The 13,960-nt window shown below is 40.4% G+C and overlaps 1 pseudogene; it reads left to right on the top strand.

Moving 5' to 3' along the window:
* The first annotated feature begins 10,070 nt into the window (after positions 1-10,070).
* Positions 10,071-10,584, top strand: LOC102764935 (annotated as a pseudogene).
* The last annotated feature ends 3,376 nt before the right edge of the window (positions 10,585-13,960 follow it).

Below are 13,960 nucleotides of genomic sequence, written 5' to 3'. Positions count from 1 at the left end.
CAAGAACATGAGGGAGACTTTACCTTGCTTAGGTGGCCCCTACAATCACCAGATCTCAATCCAATAGAGCATTTGTGGGATGAAATTAAAAGAGCCATCAGGCAGCTGGTTCTACAACCATCAAATCTCACAAAACTGGACAGTGCTATTCGTCAGGCATGGTGTCAGATTCCTCTCATCTTCTTTCAACATCTCGTGGAGTCAATGCCAAGAAGAATCGCTGCAGTGTTGAAGGTAAAAGGTGGCCCAACAAAGTACTTTTGGGGTGGTCATAATAATCTGCCCGATCATAATAATCTGGCCACTCAGTATACATATGAAATGCAATCACCATCAAAATTCCAATTACACCGAATCCGGTTTGGCTCAGTGGATAGAGCGTCGGCCTGCGGACTGAAAGGTCCCAGGTTTGATTCCGGTCAAGGGCATGTACCTTGGTTGCGGGCATATCCCCAGTGGGGAGTGTGCAGGAGGCAGCTGGTCGATGTTTCTCTCTCATCGATGTTTCTGACTCTCTATCTCTCTCCTTTACTCTCTGTAAAAACTCAATAAAATATATTTAAAAAAAATTCCAATTACATTTTTAAAGAAATAGAACAAAAAATCATAAGATTTGTATGGAACCACAGAAAACTCTTAATAGCCAATGCAATACTGAGAAAAAAAAGAATGAAACAGGAAGTACCACATTTCCTGACTTCAAATTATACTGCAAAGCTACTATAATAAAAAAAAAAAAAAAGTGTGGTATTGGCAGAAAAACAGACACACCAACAATGGAACAAGATTGAGAACCTAGAAAGAAAACCACAGGTATATGGGCAAATAATTTTTGACAAAGGAGCAAAACACATACAATGGAGAAAAGAAAGCCTCTTCAGTAAATGGTATGGGGAAAATTGGAAAGCCACATGCAGAAGAATAAAACTAGACTGCTGTTTGTCCCCATAATAAAAATTAACATTTCATGAATATGACCCCAAGGTAAGGGAAATAAAGGCGAAAATAAATAAATTGGACTATACCAAACTAAAAGCTTCTGCAAAGCAAAAGAAATCTCCACTAAGCCAAAGGGCAACCAACCAAATGGGCTAAGATATTTGCAAACACCATCTCTGACAGGAGGTTAATATCTACAATATATAAAGAACTCATGCAACTTTACACCAAACAATCAACTAACCCATGGACAGAGACAATAATGTGGTGAAAGCCAGGGAAGGATGGGAGCTGGGTTGAGGGTGGAAAGGGAGGAAATTGGAGACATTTGTTATAGTGTCAACAATAAAAAATATTAGCAGAATACCTGAACCAACACAAGACATACAAATGGCCAACTGATGTATGCAAAGTTGCTCAACCTCACTAGCTATTAGGGAAATGTAAATCAAAACTACAATGAGGCACCACCTCACACCTTTTAGAATGTCTATTAACAACTAGGAAAGTAATAATAAGCATTAGAGAGGTTGTGAAGAAAACAGAACCCTTATTCACTGCTGGTGTGTATATAAACTGGAACTGTCACTATGGAAAACAGTATGAGGTTCCTCAAAAAAAAAAACTAAGAATAGACTTACCATATGACCCAGAAACTCCTCTTCTGTCTATCTACACACCCAAAAATAAAAATATGTATTTGCAAAGATATATGCACTACTATGTCCATAGCAGCATTATTAATAGTGGACAAGAAATGGGAAAAAACACAAATGTCCTTCAAAAAAGGATTGGATAAAGAAGATGTGGTGCATACATACAATGGAATGTTATTCAGTCATAAGAAAAGATTAAATATTGCCTTTTGCAACAACATAGATGAACCTTGAGAATATCATGTTAAGTGTAATATCTGACAGAAAAAAATAGGACACACATGATTTCACTCAAAATGGTTATATGATAATATGAGGGATATAAAACTGAAAACAGCAAATGAACAAAGAAGAAAAGCAAACAAATAAAAACTCCTAGACACAGACAACAGTATCGTAGTTACAAGAGAGAAGGAGGTGAAGAGGTAGTAAAAGGTAAAGGAGGTCAATACATGGTGACAGATTATTTGACTTTGGCTGGTGGGCACACAATGCAATATGTAAATAATATATCACAGAAATGTACACTTGAAATTGATGTAAATTTATTAACCAACTAGAGGCCCGGTGCACAAAATTCGTGCATGGGAGGGGGTACCTCAGCCCAGCCTGCACCCTCTCCAATTTGGGACCTCTCGGGGGATGTCCAACTGCTGGTTTAGGATCGATCCAGCTGTGGGGCAGTTGGACATCCCTCTTGCAATCCAGGACCACTGGCTCCTAACTACTCCCCTGCCTGCCTGATTGCCCCTAACCCCCTCTGCCTGCCTGCCTGATCACCCCTAACTTCTCTCCCCTGCCAGCCTGATTGCCCTTAACTGCTCTCCCCTGCTGGCCTGATCTCCTCCAACTGCTCTTCTCTGCCAGCCTGATTGCCCCTAAGCACCTCTGCCTGCCTGCCTGATGCCCCTAACTGCTCCCCTGCCAGCCTTATTGCCCCCAACTGCTCTCCCCTGCTGGCCTGATCACCTCTAACTGCTCTCCCCTGTCATTCTGATCACTCCCAACTGCTCTCCCCTGCTGGCCTGATTGCCTCTAAATGCTCCCCTGCCAGCCTGATTGCCCCAACTGGTCTCCCCTGCCAACCTGTTCGCCCCCAACTGCTTTCCCCTTCTGGCCTGATCACCCCTAACTGCTCTGCTTTGGTCCCCACCACTGTGTCTTTGTCCAGAAGGACATTTGGAATGATGTCTGGAAGGTCATTCAGCTGTCCGTTCTTATTAGCATATTATGCTTTTATTAGTAGGGATGTCAACCACAATAAATGTAATAAAAATAAAAACATTTAAAAATACATATGAGAAAATATTTTCTCTCCTTTCTTGATAAAGCTGTGGTTCTAATTAGCCAAATATTTGAAAAAAGAAAAATTGTAATGTTAGAAGGATTTGATGATTGAGTGAACTTTTCTGTGCTTGTGCTTCCTGGTTAAGCCAATTGCTTTGCATAGACAAAGTAGACATGTCAGCACAGCTATCTTTACTGAACTTATGGCCCCTTTATTTCCACCTGAAATGAATCCAAATATTCAGATGTGTTATATAAATGTTTCCATTAAATTAAGAATTTTGTCTAGAAAGAAATATCAGAAAAAGTGAAGTTCATGGCCATGTATATATAAGCAATGATATATAACAAGGTCTAAATCAATAAACATCTTATAAGACAAAAAAAAAATTCTGAAAACCACAAAATTTAACCTCTAGTACTCCCACCCATTACCTGGCTTAAAAAGAGGCATGTTTTTGCAACAAACTCTTTTTGTTAACTTACCTATGTGGAACCCAGTGACCTCCAATAACCTAATGTGCTCCAAATTTTCCTTAGCTGTGAGTAAACTGAAGAAAGCCCAGTTTTAATTAGTCGAGACTCTTAAAAAGTTGTGATTTATACTTAGAAATTGCTGGACTAGAATTAAAGTTTATAATAAATGATTGTTTTGTTTACTATACTTTAATTAACTCTAAAATAGTATTAACATTTTTATGTAAAAGAATAAACTTATCTAATCTGACCCTCACCTTATCAATAACCATAAGTGTAGCTCAGAAGTGTGGCTGAGTTAAACAGAATTGATCACTACTTTAAAGTAATTATCAAGAGCCCACTAAAACATATATTTAAAAAAAATAACTTTAGTTGATTTCCTTGTATCTCCAGGATTGTGTGCTGATAATTTATATACATAATGATGTTTCTAAATTTCATAAGGTTTGAGGGATCCAAGATGGTGGCCGACAGGACGGCAGTGAAGGAGAGAGTATAAGTGAGGGAGGGAGCTAAAGGGGAGTGCATGGACGTGTGGGCATGTGTGTATGTGTGCGTGAGGGACACTTATATTCTGCAGGACTGTTGGGGGCTGGTGGACAAGGCTCCCCTAACCAGGCAGCCTCTCCTACTGCTGCAACCTCTCCCAGGGCAGCCAGCTCTGCTATAGAGACTGCACCATCTTGAAGGGGAGGGAAGCTGTGACTTTGGAAGCCCAGCCTCACCTCCACCCGGGGAACCCTCAGACACCACCTGGGACCCTGCAGCCACACCAGCCAGGGACCTGCTGCTTTGGCTGTGAACCCAAGAACTCGGAGACTCTATCCTCCCCAGGCAAGGGCTCATAAAATGTTTGTCCAGGGGGAGACAAAATGGTGGCCAAATAGGCAGACAGATCGGGCACCTTCTCACAGAGCAGATTGAAGAAACACTGAATTGAATAACATCTACCTGGAATTGGCGAATTAAACACAGCTGGTGAGGCAATACATGGCTGGAAAGATAAGAGGTTGCCTGTAGAACGGTAGGATGGGGACCTGGGTTGGAGAGACATGCACAACTGGGACTAGAAGGACAGAAAGAAAATGCTCTGCACCAAGTCTGCGTCCCTTGGGGACACAATTAACACTTGACTGTGGAAGGGGGTCCACAGGGCTGTTGGCAGTGGAGGACTCTATATCTAAGCTCACAGCCATCGGAGGCTGTGCCCAGAAAGGAAGCCTGAAGTTCTGCACTGGCTGTGCAGTTCTGGGAGGAGAGAGAAGCACAACAGCAGTTGCTCTGTCTTTATATTTTCCTTGCTTTTACTAGATAAACGCAGTGCACAGGATCTTTCAATTACAAATACGAAGGCTGCAATGCAGGGGGAGGTGATTTTTTGGAGGCTGCAGAGCAAAACAGGGAGAGGAGACCAGGAATCCAGCTCTGGGACAGTCCCTTCCCTCCAACCCTGAACAAACAGACATTTTTCTCCTGAAGACCAGGCTCCTCCTCCCAGGTGTAGCCACAGCCAGCCTTGAGCTAGACAGGGAAACAAAGATTCTGACTACCCCCATGGAGCCCTCAGGGACTGGATTGAGGGGCCATAATACAGCAATACTGCCGCCTAGAGACCATGTCAGAAATAGACACTTGTGTAAATATGACTGAAAGCAGACAGAACAACAAAGTTGGCACATTGATCCCACCTGCCTGAAACCAAGGCTGTGGCATCTGACACAGAGGAGCAGTGGATCCTTGGGAACTTCAACACAGTGCTGACTACCTAACAGGAAACTGACATGTGCTAGGCAGAACAGTAGAGAGGGACATTAAAACTGAGCTGAATCAAACAAACTTCACTACTTCAATTTTTTATTTTTTATCTTTTACTTAAGAAACTAAATTTTTCTTTATTTTATTATTTATTATTTTTATTATTATTGTAACCATTCATTTTTTTATATTAGTGTTCTACATTCTATTTTTATTTCTATTTTTTAATCTTTATTTTACTTTATCTCATTTTTTCCTTTTCTTCCTCACTTCGCCCTTTTTCACCCTGCTTCTCCTCTCCAATTCCTGCTTTAGTTTTTCTCTATTCTTTCTTTTTACCCCCAGTTAAAATTGATCTTCTTTATATACTTTATTGATGCATTTCTATTACAGCAGTCTCTGTTGGCTTACTAATATATCTAATTTCCTCTCCCCTGCTCCAAGTCCATGCACCCTTCTCGTTTCTCTTTCTGCTAGTCATTTTTTTCTTGTTGTTGTTGTTTGTTTGATTGTTTTTTTGCTTTTGTTTTTATTTTATGCTTTTGTTTTTCCTCCCCTCTCTTGCTCTCTTCTTCTAATAGCTTAATTAGTTTCACTCACCAAAATAAGGCTAACCTGCACTCTATTCTCCTTTCCAAAAATAGAAGAATATATAGATAGATAGATTAAAGAAAAGGGAAAATTTTTAAATCTTATATATATCCTAGAGGCCCAGTGCACAAAACTCAAGCATGGGTGTGGTCCCTAGGCCTGGCCAGTGATCAAAGCATGAGCATCTGGCATGGAAAGGCAGGTCCTAGCTGACCTCTGGGTTCTGGGCAGCATCTGGGCCCCTGGAACTCCATGTGCCCCCCTCTGCCTGAGTCACAGTACCTGAGTCCCCACACGGAGATGCAGTGAGCACAGCCAGACTCCATGGGCTGGGGTGCAGTGTGGGCCTCTGGGCAGCCCAGCAGCACTGCACAGAAACTGGGTAGATAGCATACTCTCTCCCGGCCGGCCTTGCAGACCTGCTCCTGCACAAACCCACAGGAAGCCCGACTGGGCATTATGGTCCTGGTGGCTCTGGCCTGGTTCATCCAGAAGAATCTGCGTGGTTGGAGGATGGGCTCCTCATGGGCGCCCGGCACCTGAGCATGATAGCTTCCCTGGCATGAACCCTGGCGTCCTGGACGAGGGTAGCAGGGGGAGTGAAGTGAGGTTGGTGGACACCCCACATTCTCACTGCACCTCTGCCTCCATCACCCCTGCCCCCAGTTAGCCGGTGAGAGGTCTCAGCCCCCTGCCTGGGTGCCAGGGAAGGTTGGTAACCACCAATTCACTGTCCCAGGCCAGGGCCTGGCCTGATTGGGAGATCAGGGCCTGCCAGCCACTGGTCACTGTCTGTGGGGCTATTGGTAGGGGCCAGGCCACTCACCTGGGTCCCTCACCACTGGGAGCCAGGCAGCAGCCCTGCCCCCCACCGCTGCCACTGGTCACTGTCTGCAGGGTAATCAGTGGGGTGATTGGGCCACCACTCACACCCACCTTAGCATGGCACTACCTGCTCACCTGCTCCACCATCCCACTGTGGTCCTGCTCTCGTTGGGGCCCATTGAGGCCAGCACTGCCTCCACTGCCACCCATTGCCAACACCGCAGATACCTGCCATGTTCTGCGCCACCCCTGGTGCTCAGCACATGTCATAGGGAGTGGTTCAACTCCTGGTTAAACAATTTGCATATTAGTTCTTCTTATACACTCATTCTATTTCTACCTCCTTTATACTGAACTGTGGCCATTCCCCCTTCATTCAATTTCTTTATCTTACCTTCTGACAATAAGCTCTACCTTTTCAGATTCAGCTCTCTGCACCTTTTTTTCCTGGGTGTTTACTGTTTGCATTTTTTGGTTTAGGTATTGGTTTTCTGGAGTTTTCTCCTCATATACATATATTTTTTCCCCTTCTTTTTTCTTTTTTTTCTGTTCTCTCTTACCGTTTTTCCTTTTCTCAATATCATTTTTGTGCTCTTCTCTCTCCCCTAATTCTCTTTTCTCTTGTGGTCACCTTTATTTGGGGTTATAGGTGCCATAAACATATTCGTGTTTTGTTCCCTCTGTGTTGTATCTTGTCGAGTTCTATTTTGTGCCTTTTGGTCAACATGGTAGAGAGTGAGCCACATAACCAGACACCGTGAGAGTAGCAAAAATGAGGAGACAAAGAAACAGTCCCCATACGAAAGAAAAGAAGGAATCAACAGAAAAGGAAGTAAAAAAAATGTAGGCAAGCAATTTGTCAGAGAAAGAATTCAGAACAATGGTCATAAGGAAGCTGAAAAAGATGGAAGACAAATTCAACAACATGTGTAAAAATCAAGAGAAAATGAAGAACTAAGAAGAAATAATGACAAAGCTGCAATAAAGAACCCAATAGAAAGGATCAACAGTAGACTAGAAGAAGCTGAGGACTGTATCAGCAAACTAAAAGACAAGGTAGGAAAAAACACCCAAGCAGAGCAGCAACTGGAAAAACAAATAAAAAGGAGGAGGAGAGCCTAAGGGAGCTTTGGGACAACACAAAATTAAACAACATCTGCATAATAGGGGAGGTAGAAGGAGAGGAAACTGAGCAAGGAATGGACAACGTGTTTGAAGATATAATGACAGAAAACTTCAATGATATTGGGGGGAAAAAAACTCACATAAGTCCAAGAAGCTCACAGAGTTTCAAACAAGATTAGCCAAAAAGTCCAACACCAAGACATATCATAATTAAATTGGCAAACACCAATGACAAAGTAAGAATCTTAAAGGCTGCCAGAGAGAGACAGAAAGTTACCTATAAGGGATCTCTCATTAGATCTTCTCAACAGAAGCACATCAGGCCAGTAGGGAATGAAATATACAAAGTGATGCAAAGCAAGGGACTGAATCCAAGAATATTATACCCAGCAAAGCTATCATTCAAAATTGAAGGAGAAATCAAGAGCTTCACAGATAAAAAAAAGTGCTAAGAGAGGTTATTACCACCAAGCTAGCAATGCAAGAAATGCTAAAGAGACTGCTGTAGAAAGAAGAAATAGGAAGGGAAGAAGGAACACTGGTGATAAACAAATATATATATAATAGCCTAAGTGACCATTCGACCATTTGACCATTTGACCAGTAGGTATCACACGCACTGACCACCAGGGGGTCCCTCTGAGGAGGGAAAGGGGGAGGGGGAAAGGTGGGAAGAGAATAACCAAAGATTTTATATGCTTACTAGCGGCCTGGTGCATGGATTCATCCCTTCAGTCTGGATATTGGGGATTGGGCCAACACTGGCAGTCCAACATCCCCTGGTGGGTCCCAGATGGCAAGAAGGCATAGGCCAGGCTGAGGGACCCCACTGGTGCATGAATCTGTGCACTGGGCCTCTGGTCAATAATAACCTTAAATATAAGGGGACTAAATGTTAAAATCAAAAGACATAAGGTAGCTGAATGGATAAGAAAACATGACCCATGTATCTGCTGTCTACAAGAGACCCACCTCAGAACAAAGGACTTACACAGACTGATAGCGAAGGGATGGGAAAAAAAAAAAAACTAAAAAAAAAAAAAGACCGTACCCTTTAATGTAATGATGTTTACTTTGAATTTATATTAGTTCACACAAACACTCCATCCATGCTTTTGTTATGGCCCTCCGGTCCAGTTTAAGAACCTATTGTGGCCCTCGAGTCAAAAAGTTTGCCCACCCCTACTCTAAACAAAAAATCAACAAACACCAATCCTAAATGACTCATTAGATCACATGGAATTGACACTTTAGAACATTTCACCCAAAGCTTCAAAACATACATTCTTCTCAAGGGCACATGGGACATTTTCAAAGATAGACCACATATTGGGACACACAAAAAAAAAGTCTCTCCAAATTCAAGAAGATACAAATCATATCAAGCATCTTCTCAAATCACAATAGCATAAAATTAGAAATCAACTACAATATAAACAATGAAAAAAATAAAACACTTAGAGGTTAAATAGCATGCTATTAAGCAATGATTTGGTTACCAAAGAGATCAAAGAAGAAATAAAAAGCATCCTGGTAACAAACTACAATGAAAACACAACAATTCAAAATCTATGGGACATAGTGAAAGCAGTCCTGAGAGGAAAGTTCATAGCTCTACAAGCCTACCTCAAAAAAAAAAAATGGTAATAAATTATCTAACCCTACAGCTCAAAGAATGATAAAGAGAGCAACAAGAAAAACCCAGAGTAAGCACAAAAAAGGAAATAATAAAGATAGCGAAAATAAACGACATAAAGACCAAACAACAACAACAAAAAAACAATACAAAAGTTCAATAAAACCTAGAGCTGTTTTTTTTGAAAGGATAAACAAGATTGATGAACCTCTAGCCAGGCTCACCAAGAAGCAAAGAGAGAGGACCTATATAAACAAAATTAGAAATGAAAGAGGTGAAGTAACAACACATCCACAGAAATAAAAATGATTATGAAATATACTATGAACAACTTTATTCCAACAAACTGGACAACCTAGACAAAATGGACATCCTATATACTAAAAGCTCAGCGATGGCAAAAGGACCAGAATGACAAGAGGCCAGAACCACCAAGGCCCCTTGCAAGTGGTGAGGGGCCATCAGGCAGGCAGGCAGGTGAGCAGTTAGGGACGATCACACGGGCAGGAAGAGTGGTTGGGGCAATCAGGCAGGCAGGTGAGTGTTTAGGGGTGATGAGGCAGGCAGGTGAGTTGTTAGAGGCGATGAAGCAGGCAGGCAGAGCCCCACAAGATTGAACGCCTCAAAGAGGGAGACCCAGGCCACCCACCACTGCCTGCTGGAGGGAAGGTTAGTGGCTTTGATGGGAGGAGCATGGGGTGGTGGACGCTGCAGGGCGGGGCTGGTGCCACAGTGGCTCCTGAGTTCCAGAGGTCGCCACCTCTGCCCGTGGCTTCTGCAGGGCTGGACTGCCACTCCTGCTATGATGCCTGGGCAGATTCCAGACCCTTCCATGACTAAGGGCTCTCTGCCAGGGCTCCCCCCCTGACTGGACTCCCCAGCTCAGCCCTGACTGCAGAGGAGCTTAAATATGTTGACATCCACAACATTGGGGCCATGCTCACTCCTTTGCACTTTCTGGAGATGAAACTGGGCAAGAGGACTCAACCTGTGAAAAGTGAGCTAGATGAGGAAGAAGAGTGGAGGAAAAGGCGCTGGGAAAAGAACAAAGTGACAGCAGCCCGATGCCGGAACAAGAAAAAGTAGAGGACGGAATTTCTGCAGGGGGGATCTGAGTGGCTGGAGCTCTTGAATGCAGAGCTGAAAACCTTAATAGAGGAGCTAAAGTAGGAGCGGAAGCAGCTCATCCTGATGCTCAACCGGCATCGCCCCACCTGCATCGTCAGGACCAACAGCGTTAAGACCCCCGACTCAGAAGGCAACCCACTGCTGGGGCAGCTGGAGAAGTGATCATAGGGTGGAAGGAGGAAGAGGAGGAGGAGATGAGGAGAGGGAGGTGGAGGAAGGTCCCAGAGGGCTCTTTCTTACTGCATGAAAAACTCTTCAATGAGGCTCAGCACAGCCAGCATCGGATGGGGTTTTTGGGAAACTCAGATCAGACACACCAGGGGAAGAAACTCAGGCTGATGAAATCCAGGACCAAGTGCTGAGACCAAAGTAGTCCTGAGGGGGTCCTGTTCTGCCTGGGGCCAGGCTTGCAGGTGGCAGGACAGAGGCTATGGGCTGGAGAGATGCCCAATCAGGCAGCTGTGGGCACTTCTCCGGCCTTTCTGCCAGGGCACCCACCCAAAGGACCTCCAAGCAGCCAGGAAAAGCCACGAGTTGCAACCAAAATTAGGCTGAGTATGGAACTCAGAGTGAAACTGCAATCTGCTTGCCCCCAGCCCTGACCCTGATCCTGATGCAAGGCTGGAGAAGGGCACAGTGCCAGGCCCTGCTGTACCCACCCACCATGGTCCAGCTCAGTCCTGCCTGGAATGGGAGCTGGGGTGCACCCTCGCTGGCCCTGCTGGGGTTGCTGTGGGCAAGAAACATGGGGATAATTTGACATATTAACTCGATACAGATTATATAACTGTAATTTAAGAGGGAATCTTTAAGGTCTATGACAAACTTTAATATATGCAATTTATTCAATAGATATAATAAATAGTTTCAGATAAATATTTTATTTTACTGCCATCTTATCAAATTATTTAAAATATGAATTGATACTGAATGTACATTAATGAATCATTATATTTATGTAAGCTTAAATTTCAGATAGAAAATAGTATAAAACATCTAAAGTTGAATCTGAAGCATGTTTCAGATTTTTAGGCTTCAATGGAAAGGTCAAGAGCTCAAAATTGTGTCAGCCAAGTTCTAATTATTTTTGCATACATCATCATATTTTTAGTATTATCTATTTAGCATTGTAAGTTTCAGAAAATGAGAAAGCCATCTCTGCATTTTTTATTTTTTTATATAACAGATCATGTCCTGATTTGGATTCTTATCAATTGATAGCCTTAACTTCATTGCTATGTAAGACGATGGAAGAAATAATTTATCATATTCTGTCATTCTTTCTAGAGAAGAATAATCTTCTTCCTCAGTATTATAGTGGCTTTCAGGCAAATCAATCAACCATAGATCATGTCATAAGACTGTCTTCTGATGTTAATAAAGCATTCTGTAATAAAGAATTTTTATGTATTTTATTTATAGACAGTAAAAAACTATAATAGCCTGTTTAAAAAGAACTATAATACCTGTATTTTCTGATAATATTATAGTTTAAAATTTTTCGTTGTGTGGTTTTCTTTATAAAGAATAAATATTTGAATATACCAACTTGTTTTTTTTTCTCATTGATTTTAGAAAATTATTTAAGAAAATTTATATTTAGGAAATATGGAGACAATATTGTTATGCTGTATCTTGGACATTTTCTTATAGATGATACAGTATATTTATTTATGTTTTTTTTCCTTGAGCATGCTCATACAATACTAATATTGCTCAAGAAAAATGGAAATTTATAATAATAAATCATTCCATTTTAGTACTTGCCACATAAAACAATTTCTCTTGTAATTTTATAAAACATGTGATTATATTACAGTGTAAAATTTTTTGAGAAGAAAAATGACATATTAATTTCTATGATAATACCAAACTTTATATCAGATGGAGACACTTTTCTGGTTAGATATTCTGTAAAGTGAGTACTTTAAACTATCTATGGATATTTTCAGGCCAACTATAATTCATTACATCCACATGACTAATGATAAGGAAAAAATGACATTTACTACATAATTGAAATATTTAGGAATATGACTGAATAATGACTTATCTTGGCATCATTATATTCAGCTTTATATTTGAATAATACATGTCCTAAATAGAAATAGAAGCATCAAGAATCTTTTATGAAATAAATAATAAATTCTCTTTTCTATTGTTTGGAACTCTGGTAATAGTTATTTAATTATATGGGTCAAACATTTAATTCTGTGCTGGAATTGGATTGATATGTTTAATTCTATTCAATGTTAAGCTATTTTGATAGTCCAAACAGTAAAAGGTGAACCATTAGGATCCTTGCTTCAAAAAATAGCTAAAGGAACTCTATTTTCAAAATTTTATTTCATGGAAGCAGAAGACAAGAAAAATGTCTAAAAACACTATTTTTAACATAGTCACATCCATAAATGACATACAATATTAAGATTTAATTTTTTCTATTTTTGTTTATACCTATGGCTTCAGAACTAAGGTCAGATGGAAAAACTGAAAATTGTCTGACTATATCTCACTTATTAAATAATGATTTAAATTATTAGTGAGAGAAATGTACCTAATAATAACCCAAATATTTTTAAAATTCAATTATTTTATAAGCTTTAGCAAATAGGGCTAATTTGTTGCACTGTTTAATACTACTGAATTTATAGCTAGTTCTATCATGTATTGCTTATTTATATGCAGTTAACCAGGTTATTTTTCATTTTAGCTTATTTTGCTCTTTGAATACCACAAATAGCATTGTTTTCCTCAGAGAGTCATCCGACAGTAGTTGAGGTTTTAAAGTCAGTTAGGTTGTTAGATTACTTATCAGGATATACTGGTGAGTTATTTCATGTCCTTACGGGACTGAATTAGATTGCTAAAGTACAACCTTTACAATCTATCACTTTTCCAGGTCTTTTAAGTGCCATTGATATCATCCTGGAAATTTCAATCACTGCAGTGAGGATTGGCTTTGGGAATTATTGATGTCTATAATATGGTAATATGTCAAGGCAACAATGTCATTTTTGTGTGGTTTCCAGTTTGTGTAGGGATTAAAAGAAATGAAGTGGGAGATAAAGCAGTCAAAAAGGCTTTGTAAAATCACTCCAGAATAGAAAATATTTAATGATTTTAAAAGGAATATAATTTATTACAAAACAAGGAACAGATGCCAAACTATATAACTAAGTTAAGCAGATTTACATGAGTACAAAGTATTATACAAACTTATTATATTTGTCAGACTTGTTTCTCAAAACATCAAGTATTATTCTCTGAGGATCCAAATATTGTAAGTACCGTCAACATTTTTGTTCAATGGGCTGCTTTATAGTCACATTTTTTTTTCTAATTGAAGCAGCATGGACTTATGATCAGATCATATATGATTTTATTTTTCCAAAAGTTTAACATGTAATCATGAGCTCATAGAACATTTAATAGAATAAATAGCAGCATAAACATTAGATGGATTATAAATATAATTAATAAATGACATTATTTTACAATAGCTCTCAGAATATTATTGACTTAGAAATGCTAATTA

The sequence above is a fragment of the Myotis davidii genome, unplaced genomic scaffold (genome assembly GCF_000327345.1).
Source record: "Myotis davidii unplaced genomic scaffold, ASM32734v1 scaffold1542, whole genome shotgun sequence".
In the NCBI taxonomy this organism is placed as follows: domain Eukaryota; kingdom Metazoa; phylum Chordata; class Mammalia; order Chiroptera; family Vespertilionidae; genus Myotis; species Myotis davidii.
The sequence above is the reverse complement of the archived record's forward strand: the minus strand, read 5'-3'. Positions and strand labels throughout refer to the sequence as shown.